We start from the raw sequence: 12,570 nt of genomic DNA on the forward strand, positions 1-12,570 counted from the left end.
AACCTGGGGGTTCTGGCTTAGTTCTGGTGACTCTGGTATAGATTAGCAACAGGACCTCTTGCAATTTCCCACTAGAACTCTGTGCACAATGAGAGGCCTATGGCATGTGAAGTTGTCAAGCTGTGTATGTAAGGATGTGTGTAGGCTGTTCCAGAGGCTAAGGGAGGAACTGGCCTTACACACGCAGTAAGAAGAAATGAAGGTAGATAGATGTGCCCTGCAGCATTATCCAATTGCCATCTCTATGTAGAGCCTTGGCCTCCCTTGTAGCCATTCCCACAAATTTGGCACTTACTAAGTCTTGGGTCACTTTCAAGGATGACTGGTTCACTCTCACAAGCAGAGACCAAAGATTGGTGCTAAACTTCCACTCTGGTCCTGTGTTCTGTGAGAGTAAACAGTAACTTTTTCTCAAAGGATGTGCTTCTTGTCCCAGAGTGCTTGGTGCTTGGCCAGCTCTAAGTGCAGTGAAGTGTAGCCAGCTGGCTTTGCTCCCTTAGCTGATTGAGATGCCTTTATTCTGTATCACAGATGGTTCCCATTAGCACACTCTGCTTCAGGACCCAGAAAGGCCCTTTCAAGAGCTACTGCATCAGGTCCAAGTTCCAAACATTTGATCACCAGCTGGGAGCAGGAACCCCTTGCCTCTGAATCACTGCTGCATCTATTTCCTGGTGGGAAGGTCAGGAAAAACAACCAAAACCAATTTTCCCTCTCTGAAGGAAGAATACAGACCACCTCTGCAGATTTCACTCTCAGGTGTAGCCACTGGAGGTTTCCTTGGACAACAGCCCTCAGGCTGTTAACTGATTTCCTTCACAGCCCTCTTAACTCTCCAGACAGCCAGCCTTCCAGGCAAAAAGAGTAGGCACTTAATTTAAAATTAGCCCATTCTCTTCTCTAATGAAGAACTTTTGTCCTTCATGTGCTTATCTGGACTTTATTGCTTTTTTTCAAACTAGGAGTCATTCAGAGCAAGAGCCTCAGAATAATATGCTCTGTTTAAACTAGAACATTCTAGGATCCTTGGGGCTGTGTCTGATACACAGCTCAGGTTCAAACATAGGTCTGGAGTTCACAGTCAGTTCCTGAGCCAATTTACAGTTCTCAGTTTCTAGTACAACAGAGGAAAGCTGGCCCTTCTCTCCCTTGGGTCTTTGTGTTTAGCCAGCTAGGGTAATTGCGGGGAAGGGTAGCCAGCTGGCCTCCGTTCCCTGGCTGAGGAGCCTTCATTCTGCAGAGCAGATGGTTCATGCATGCATATCATGCTCCATGTCCTAGTCAGGGCACAAAGAGACTTTTAAGGGAATAGTGCACCCAGGCCATGTTCTAACCACTTGACCAGTAGCCGGGAGCCCCAAACAGCCACAGGTGAATCACTGCTGCCCGTCTACTAATAGGAAGTGCAAGAGACACACCCATAGCCAGGGTTTTCCCTATCTGAAGGAAGAATGCAGACCCTTAGCTGACAGGGCTCCCACGTGTAGCCTGTAAGGGGCTCCCTTCACCAAAGCCCACAAAAGTGCACAGCTTGCTAGAAGATGGAACTAGTCCCTTCATTCTCTACATCATCTCATTCTCATTCCTAATGAAGAACTCTGGCCCTACATGGATCCATTTTCACCGCTTTGCTCTATTTTCAAACTAGGTCCTCTCTGGGGTTCGATCCATGTAGTCTCTCAGATGAATATCAGTGTTCAGCTGGGGATCCTATTCCAGTCCTTGTGACTGTGGGATAGGTTTGGCCACAGGACCCCTGACAAGTTGGTGTCAAAACCATACAGGCAGCCAGAGACCTAGGGCATTGGAAGGGCCCAGAAGAGAACATTGCACTTAGGCTGGGCCAGAAGGCTGGGAAGGGAGCTGGCCTTTCTTGGGCTGAGGGGACATGAAGTTACACAGTCCTTTTCCAGCTTGATCCCATTCCCATTAGAAATATTGAACTTTGGCCCTCCTTATGGCCATTCCCTTCCCATGGCTGTATGTCTAACTATGCCCCCATTGAGACTGAGGAGCCATGGAGCAATCACTCACTCAGCCGATGACCAGGAATACATTTTCACACAAGCCTAGGCATGTTAGAGGTGGGCATGATGCAAGGCGGCCCAGCCCCTGCTAATGGAAGCACTTGCACTTAGACTTGGATTTACCTTCCATCTGGGACACAGAGGGGACAATGGGACCACGGGCATCAGTGGTGAGTGCAAACCATGGCCACAAGGAGGTTTCTGGGTCAGGTGCCAAGGTATAAACATCCCTGTTCACCAGGCAGTGCCATAGCAGCTTCAGTGGCCCAGCAATGCCACTCTGTGGTCATGGAATGGCAACCATGGCATTGGCATGTGCAGCACTGTCCTCCTTCAGCATACCTAGCAGTAGCAACAGTGACAGTTCTGGCTGTCCATAACAGCCCCAAGGACAGTGGCAGAAGGCAGAGATTGGCAGATAGGGTAGAACCCATTAGGGAAGCACCTGGTGTTTGCCTCCTACACAGTTCACTTCTCCCAGCCCATGTTTGGGGGATTAAAGTGCCCTCACATGTGTACCCTCACATGAAATGTTTATGCATGATGTGATGTGTCACACACACAAAAAGTCACGCATAACCTATAATGAGGATATACTGAGTCAAGATACTGGCCAGTGTGCAACATGCCTGGAAGAAATGCAGAGGGAGGTACTAGAGCAGCGTTACCTTGTATAGTCATATATCATTAAGGTTGCACTCATTTAAAATAAATAGACCTTGTCCTGAACAATATTCAGATATTGTAACAACTTCCAAGTTTACAGTTTTTCTTATCTTTTCTGGGTGCTTGAAAACCTGAGGTATCTGAGGTTCTGTCTCTGGAAAAACAAAAACAAAAACACAGGCCTACTGGGCCAGAAATATGAGTTCTTCAAGGCTCATGCAGAGATGAACAATCATACAGGGAAAACTCTCCTGCTGAAGAGTCAGGGGCCCTTTGGCCAACATATGCCCCAGTCACAAGGAATGGACCAGAATCTCCAGTTGAGGTCTGATGATGACTCTGAACAATTACATGAATGGACCCCAAGGAGGGCTTACAGTGAACATAGAGCAAAGGGCTGAAAATAGATACAGGGAGGGCAAGAGTTATGCATCAGGTATAAGAATGAGATAATGTAGAGAGTGACAGGAATAGCACAGTCTTCTTCAGCTAGCTGGATGATACAGGAATAAGAAACACCTGTGGACTTTGACACCTGGGAGTCCTGTCAGCAAGAAGCTACATAGATTCTTCCTTCACAATCAGAGGGAAAGTCATGGCTTTGGATATGTGTCCTGCCCTTGCCATCAGTACATAGGGGCAGTAGTGATACAGCTGTAGCAGGGATAAACTTTGGAGGAAGGGCAAGTGGTTGGAAGCATGCCTTGGTGCAGTATTCCATCCAAAGGTACCTCCTGTGCTGACCAGGCTCTGGGGTATCTTTCTCACATGCAAACCTGCTGCTCTTTAGAGTGTAAGCATCTCCATTTGTGAGTGGAGCAAGGCCAACTGGCCTCCCTAGCCAGCTAAGCATCACTGTGTGCTCAGGGACAGAAAGGCCAGTTTCCTCTGGACATCAGACCTCGTGAGCCTTCAATTTGCTCAGGAACTGACTAGGAACCAGCCACCAGTCATACAACTATGGCTGTGAAACTGAAAGCACCATGGTCCTGGAATGTGAACTGAGACCTAGCTAGAAATGCAGCAATGGGATGGAGATGAGTAAAAGAAGGTCCAAAGTTCTGCATCTCCAATGGTAATGGCATCTATCTGTGAAGGAGATAGATTTCTTAATTTCCTCTCACCCCAGACAGGCCAGCTTCCTCCCTAAACTTCTGGATTGACTTACACACAAATCTCTTCCACTGGGCTACTGCAGATGCCCCAGGCCTGGTGATGTCCACAAATTCTGAAACCCAACCACAAGGGGCCCTGTGCCCAAACTTCTCATGCACTCATCAGATTCCCAGATTCCCACTTAATAGCAAGATTATGATTCTAAGACACTGGATCTGATGGAATCTGGGGAGAATCTTGTGTACAATTATTCACAATTGCACTAATAGCCTGCTAAGCACCAAGGACTCGGGGATTCAAGGACTCAACTGTTCTTGGGTGCTAAGTCCTTGGGGATTGGAATCAACTCAAAAAGGAGATGTCTTCCTTCATTTACCCTCAGGTCAGAAGGAGGCCAGCTCCTTCCCCAAATCTCTGGTCCAACTTATACTCAAACACCCTCTGCTGCACATCTTCAAATGCTCTGGGCCTCAGGATGGTCACATACTTCTGAAACCCAATTAATTAATTAAGAGGGAGCTCTGTGGGGAAAATCTCTCCCACAGACACTAGACCAGACTCCCAGGTTGAAGGCAGAGGATATGACTCTGAGACACTTAGATTGGATTCCAGGAAGAACCTTGTTCTAAAAATTAGCAAAGATGTTTAAAGGTATAGAAGGAGGTCCAGATATCTTCAGAGATTGGAAGGGGGTTATATGGAGAAGGAAGTGCCCAGCACCAGCTCCTGGTAACCTGGCTCTCCAAAGAAGAACACCTGAGGGCTTAGGCAAAAGAGCCCTCTACAGTCTCCATTTGAGAACTCAGCAAGAGGGCTGCCTTCTTCCTTCAGAAAGACATGGAAAGCCCTGGGGCTTTGTTTTTCTTGATTTTCCCATCAGGAAATGGAGTGAGCATTACTGAGATGTAGCTGTGAGGTGCCACCAGCTGTTGCTCAAAAGTGTGGACACTGGCCTTGGTGCCATCTTCCTGTAAAGGGCTTTTTCTGTGCTGGCCAGCTTGTGGAACCTACTGCTCCTGTGTGAACTGTCTGCTTTTCAGTATTAAGTCACCTCAATCAGGTAGGGCAATGAGGGAATCTAGCTCCACTTCACAACCCCTCACATTCCACAAAGCACCAAGTTCATAGATAGGAAGGCTATTCTCCTTTGGGATATGAGATGCTGATGGCTGTCACTGAGTGTGGGACAGTGTGAAAACCTGCCACCCATCCATTGGTGCTGGCTGTCAGCTCCATGCCTCCTAAGGGAGAACAAAGACTTAGTCAGAAATACAGAAAGGGGATGGGAATGGCTACAGGTTGGACCACATTTTTTTCACCATTTCTATTCAGTGGGAATGTGATCAATCTGGAAAGGAGATGTTTAGCTTAATTTTCCCTAGGCCCGGAAACAAAGGCAGATCCCTCTAATACCTCAGGACCAGCCTCCATACAAACAGTTCTCTGCTGGACCTTTTCCAATGTCCTAGGGCTCTGCATGTCTATGTAGTCATGAAACCAAAATGCCAGGGGCCCTTGGCTCAACATGGCCCACAGTCACAAGGGCTGGACTACTTTTGACATTTACTAGCACAAGATATTACTCTGAAAGATTAAATATGCATGGATCCCAATAGGAACCTAGGTTGGTAATAAACAAATTTGGTGAAAATTGATACACAGATGGCCAGAGTTCTTCATTAGGGATGAGAATTGAATAATGCTGAGAATGAAATGACTAGCACAGTGTATTAGCAAGTTGGCTTGCTCAGGAATCAGAAGTTTTGTGGGCTTCCTCTACAGGCTGCCTCTTTGAGCAAGAGGCCCATATTCTACCTTAAGATAGGGAAAACGTTGGCTTTATGTGTGTTTCTGACCATCGTATCAGTAGAGTGGAGCAGGAGTGATTCTGAACTATGAAGTATGTGATTCCATCTGATGATCAAGTGGTGAGAATGAGGACTTGGGACACTATTTCTTCAAAGGAATTTTGTGCGCTGACCAGGTCCTGGAGTGTACTGCACATGCACAAACTGTATGTTCTTCCAAATTAGGCTTTTGTCATCAGTTAGGGACTGGAGTCAATGTGGCTACCCATTCCTAAGATGACTGTAGCCTGCTAAGCACCGAGGGCTCAGGGAGAGGAGGGCCAGCTTTCCTCTGGTACATCTGACTCTGAGAGCCCTCTATTGGCTCAGGTACTGACTGGAGACTCGCCAGCAATCCTTGGACTCTGGCTGTGTATGTGACAGTCCCATGGTTTTGGTGTGTGAACTGAGACCAATTTAGAAAAGCAGCAATGGGATAGGGATGACTACAAGGTGAGTCAATGTCCTGCCTTTCAAATGGGCATGGGTCAAATCTAGGAAGGAGATATCTATTTTTCCTTCCTCCTGTACCACACAGGAGGCAAGATACTCCCTCTGGCCTAACCTCTGGCTTAACCTACCCACAAGTATTCTCCCTGGGCACCTTCAGATACCCTAGGTGTTTTGGATGGCCACATAGTTCTGAAAAAAAATTGAGTAGGGCCCAATGAAAAACCTATATCACCATCCCAGGGACACCACCAGACTACCTAGCTGAAAGAAGATATTACTTTTAGACACTGGCTATTCCATGCAGAACTCTTCTTCAAAAAAAGGGCAAAGTTGTATAAATGGAGACACAGAGTGCCAAAGTTCCTCATCAGAGATGAGATTTGGATAATGTTGAGAATGAATTACCCAGCACAATCTATCAACCTGATTGTATCAGGAATAAGAAAGGCCTGTGGGCTTAGGCAAAGGGAGCCCTGTACAAGGCTACACCTGGGATCCCTGTTGGCAAGAACACTGCATTCTTTATTCAAAAGCCAGAAATTTCTGGGGTTTTTTTGTCCCTACCACTTGTTCCATTAGTTGATGGAGGCGGCAGTAGTTCAGTTGTAGCTACTGCATTCCACTGGCTATTGCTCAGGAGTCTGGAACAAGTTCATTCCCTCTCCCTGGAGAGTGCTCTTCCTGTGGCAACCCCTTCCTGTCCATACTGCCCATATGCAAACTCTCTGCTTTTCAGAATGAGGGCACCTCAATCATCCAGGTGAGTGAGTCATACTGGCTTTCCTTCACCTTCCATACCACAGCAGGCCAAGCACGAAGCACTCAGGGCCTAAAGGTCATCTTTCCTTTGGTAATAAAGTATGTGGAACCATATATTCAACTCTTTGGAAACAAGACTGAGAAAGCATCTTTCAACCAATACCTTCTCTCACTACATTTGAACTGTTTGAAAACACTTGTGTGGAAGTATACAAGTAAAATTCTCAACTCTGTGAAACTGCACTGTGGAGAAAGCCCTTTTTTTTAAATTTTTTTTCAACGTTTATTTTTGGGACAGAGAGAGACAGAGCATGAACGGGGGAGGGGCAGAGAGAGAGGGAGACACAGAATCGGAAACAGGCTCCAGGCTCTGAGCCATCAGCCCAGAGCCTGACGTGGGGCTCAAACCCATGGACTGCGAGATCGTGACCTGGCTGAAGTCGGACGCTTAACAGACTGCGCCACCCAGGCGCCCCGAGAAAGACCTTTTCAACTAACATCTTCTTTCATCTAATTAAAAATGTTTCAAAGTATATGTGTGGAACTGTAAGGAAAGTGCCATGTAGTCAACTATGTGAAACAACATTGTGGAGAAAGCATCTTAAAACTAATATCTTCTTTCACTAAATTTGAAGTGTTTGAAAAATTATGTGTGGAACTATATGGAATATGCCATATACTCAATTTTGTGAAACAATACTGTGGAGCTAGGATCTTTCAACTAACGTCTTCTTTAGCAAGTTAGAAGTGTTTGCAATGTATGTGTGGAAATGAAAGGAAAGTGCCATATTCTCAACACTGTGGAATAACACTGAGGAGAAAGCATCTTTCAACCAGCACCTTTTATCACTAAGTTAGAATGGCTTGAAAACATGTGTGTAACTAGAAGGAAATACCATATTCGCCACTTTGTGAAAGAGCACTGTGTAGAAAGCATCGTCAACTAACATCTCACAGTAATTTAGAAGTGTTTGCAAATGTATGTTTGGAAACATAAGGGAAGTGCAATGTACTTAACTCTTTGAAACGCTATGTAGAAAACACCTTCCAATGAATGCCTTCTTTCAGTAAGTTGGAAATGTTTTCAAAAGTGTGTGTCGAAGCCTCTGGTAAGTGCCATATACTTAATTCCTTGAAACAACACTGTACAGAAAGCATCTTTCAACTAACGCCTTCTTTCAGTAAGTTAGAAGTGTTTGCAACACAACTTCATATGTGTGGAAGCATAATGGAAGTACTTATACATTACCTTGTGGTAAAACACTGTCCAGAAAGAATCTTTCAACTAACATGTTTCATCCATACATTTGTGTGGAAGCATAAGAAAAGTGACATATACTTAACTCTGTGAAACAATACTGTATAGAATTCATATTCCAATTAATATCTTTTTTTTCAGTGAGTTAGAAGCGTCCTTCTTTCAAGTAACAATTTCTTTCAATAACATAGAAGTGTTTGCATACTTCTGTGTAGACGTTAAGGACAATAACTGTATTCTTAACTCACTGGAAGTGCACTGTATATAAACATTCTTATATGTAGCATTTTTCATTAAGCTACAAGTGTGGGGAAGCTTAATGTGTAGCAGCCTATGGAAAAAGCTGCTTGCATAATTGATTGAACCTACAGTGGGAATGAACTGTTTCCCAAGTAACATCTTGTTTCATCGAGATATACATTTTTGCAAACATATGAGTACAAGCATATGGAAATAGTCATATGCTTAACTCTTTGACACTACACCATGCATAAATGGTCATTTAAGTAACATGTCTTTAAGATATATGTGTTTATAAAGGTACGCAAGGAAGCATATGGGAATAGCCATGTGCTTAACTCTGAAACTGTGTGTATAGTGCATTTTTCAATTACCCTCTTCATTCATTAAGTTGCAAGTGTTTGTAAGTGTATAGTAGCATACTGGAGTAACTTTGTACTGAACTCAATGAAACTGGATATAATGGATTCTTGAAATAATACCTTCTCTCATTTACAAACAATTTGTAAATGTATATGTAGAGGCATATAGGAATAGAATTTTCTTAATTTATGAAATTTCTGTATAAGGCATTTTTCAAGTAACATCTTTCAGTGAGACATATATGTGTTTGTATCTTTATGGGCAGTAGCATATGGGAATAAGCCATATGTTTAACTTTTCAACACTATGCTGAGTATTTTGAGTCCTTCAACTAACATCTGCTTTCATTTAGATATGTGTTGTGAAACACATGGGAGCAAGTGTATAGGAATAGCAGTATGCTTAACTTATTGCAGCTAAACTGTATAAGCCATCGTTAAGTAACATCTCCTTTCATTAAGATGTGTGTGTAAAGTTATGTGCAGAAGCATATGGGAATACCCCGATGCTGAACTCTGAAACTACACTGTTTGTAAATTGTCATTCAATTAGCTTCTTTCATTATGATACAGGTGTTTAGAAGGTTGTGCATGGAAGCTTATGGGAGTAGCCATATGTTTAACCCAATTTACACTGGGTATGAAGACTCCTTTAGAAGACAGCTGCTTTCATTCAGATACAAGTGTTTGGAAGCATATGGAAACATTTGCTTAACTCTTTGAAACTACACTGGTTATAATTCATCCTTCAACTAACATTTTTCATTCAGATATAAGTGTTGGGAAATATATGGAAATGAGTGTATGGGAATAGCTGTATGCTTAACTCATTGAAATGACACTGTCCAAAAACTGTCAAATAACATCTCCTTTCATTAAGATAGAAGTGTATGTAAAGTTATGTGTAGAAGCATATGGGAATACCCCTATTCTGAATTCTCTGAAACGATATGGTATGTAAACTGTCATTTAAGTAACATATTCTTTCATTAAGATATAAGTGTAAAGTTGTGTGTGGAAGCATATGGGAATAGTTATATGCCTAACTCATTGAAACTACACTAAGTGTAAACCATCTTTCAACTAACTTCTTCTTTAATTTAGATACAATTGTTCATAAGTATGTGTAGAAGCATGTTTGAATAGCCTTGTGCTTAACTCAATAAAGTTACATCAGGTATAAACCTTTTTTCAAGTAACATCTTCTTTCATGTAAGTGTTTGTAAACTTGAGTGTAGAAGCAAATGGAAATAGCCATATGCTTATAGCAGCATTAACAATAGCCAAATTGTGGAAAGTACCCAAATGTCCATTGACTGATAAATGGATAAAGAAGATGTGGCACATACACACACACACCGTAGAATATTATTCAGCCATAAAAATGAAATCTTGCCATTTTCAATGACTTGTTTGGAGCTAGAGTGTTTGCTAAGTGAAATAAGTCAAAGACAAATACCATACGATTTCACTCATATGTGAAATTTACAAAATGAAACATATGAACATGGGAAAAAAGAGAGACAAACCATAAAACAACTCTTAACTATAGAGAATGAAGTGAGGGTTGCTGGAGGAGAGATATGTGAGGGCATAGGTCAAATCGGTGATGGATATGAAGAAGGGTACTTGTGATGAGCACTGGGTGTTAATGTAAATTCATCAGTAAATTCTACTTGTGAAATTAATATTACAGTATGTTTTAGCTAATTGGAATTTAAATAAAAACTTAAAACTATAAAAAAATAGCCGTATGCTTAACTCATTAAAATACACAGCGTATAAACCTTATTTCAAGTTACATGTTCCTTCATTAAGGTATGTGTTTATAAAAGTATGTATCGATATATATATATGACCAGGAATATGCTTCACTCATTGTCACTACACTGTGTATAATGTATCCTTCACTTAACATCTTTTATTCAGATACAAGTTTTTAATTTTTTATTTATTATTTTGAGAGAGAGAGAGAAAACACGTGAGTGGGAAAGGGGTAGAGAGTAGGGGTGGGGAGAGGATCTGAAGTGGGCTCTGTGCTGACAGCAGAGAGCCCAATGTGGGGCTCAAATTCATGAATAGAGAGATCATGACCTGAGCCAAAGCTGGATGCTTAACTGACTGAGCCACTCAGGTGCCCCCACATACAAGTTTTTAGAAACTTATGAGTAGAATCCTATGGGTGTAGCCATATGCCTAACCTATTGAAACTACACTGTATATAATGCATCCTCAACTAATATCTTTCATTAAGGTATAAATGTTTGTAAACTTATGTTATAATCACATGGGACTCTGTATTCCTTCTTCATCTTTTGACACTACACTGTGTATAAACCATTGTTCAAGTAATGTCTTCTTTCACTTAGGTATACGTTTTGTAAAGGTATGTATACAAGCACAGGGGTATAGTCCTGTGCTTATCTCATTGAAATTTTTCTGTATATAAACCATATTTTCACGTATTGAAAGTACACTATGTATAAACCTTCTTAAAAATGACAGCTTCTTTCATGAAGATAAAAGTGCTTGGAAACTTATACGGAGCTGCCTATAGGAAAGCTGCATACTTAACTCACTGAACATACAGTGTACATGAACAGCTTTCCAAGTAACAGCACTTTCATTAGGATATAAGTTTTTGGAGACATATGGGTATAAGCATATGGGAATAGCCACATGCCTAACTCATTGAACTGTACTGTGTTAATGCATACTCAAGTAACATTTTCTTTCATTGAGATACAAGTTCTTTAAGGTTATGTGTAGAAGCATAGGAGAATAGCCCTGTGCTTATCTCATAGAAACTATACTGTGTATAAACCTTCTTTCAATTAACATCTTCTTTCATTAAGATACATGTTTGAAAACATGTGTAGAAGAACCCTGTGATCACTCTTTGAAACTACACTGTGCATAAGCTGTCAAGTGACATCTCCTTTCATTAAGGTATGTTTGTAAAGTGGTGTATAGAAGCATATGGGAAAAACCATATCTTAATGCATTGACACTGCATTGTGTACAAAGTGTTTTTGAAGCCACATCCTCTTTCATTAAACATAAGCATTTATAAATGTATGTGTACGAACATGTGGGAATGGGTATATACTTCATTCACTGAAACTACACTGTGTGTAAATTGTCCTTCAAGTAAACTCTTTCATTAAGATATATGTGTGTGTATGTATGTGTAGAAGCATAAGGGAATGGCTCTATGATTAACTCTTTGAAACTGCATTGTATTTAAACCGTCTTTCAACTAACTTCTCCATTTATTAAGATACAAATGTTTGTAAATGTATGTGCAGAAACATATGGGAATAGCCCTGTGCTTATTTCATTGAAACTACACTGTGTATAAACCTTCATTCAAGTAATATCATTTTGATAAGTGTTTGCAAACATATGTAGAAGCGTATGGGAATAGCCATATGCTTTTTGAAACTACACTGTATATATTTCATCCTTCAACTAGCATCTGCTTTCATTAAGATATAGGTGTCTGGAAACCTACAGGTAGAAGCTTATGGGCACACCTATATGTTTACCTCATTGAAACTGCACTGTGTATAATATGCCCTTCAACTTACATTTTCCATTAAATTATAAATGTTTTTAAACATATGTGTAGGGACATGTGGGAACAGCCATATGCTTAGCTCAGTTGTACTACACTGTGTGTAAACCGCTGTTCAAGTAAATTTTCTTTCATTAAGATACAAGTGGTGGTGCCTGGGTGGCTCATTGTCAGTTAAACATCTGACTTCAGCTCAGGTCATGATCTCACAGTCCGTGAGTTCAAGCCCTGTGTTGGGCTCTGTGCTGACAGCTCAGAACCTGGA

Source organism: Prionailurus viverrinus, chromosome C1 (assembly GCF_022837055.1).
Source record: "Prionailurus viverrinus isolate Anna chromosome C1, UM_Priviv_1.0, whole genome shotgun sequence".
Taxonomy (NCBI): Eukaryota; Metazoa; Chordata; class Mammalia; order Carnivora; family Felidae; genus Prionailurus; species Prionailurus viverrinus.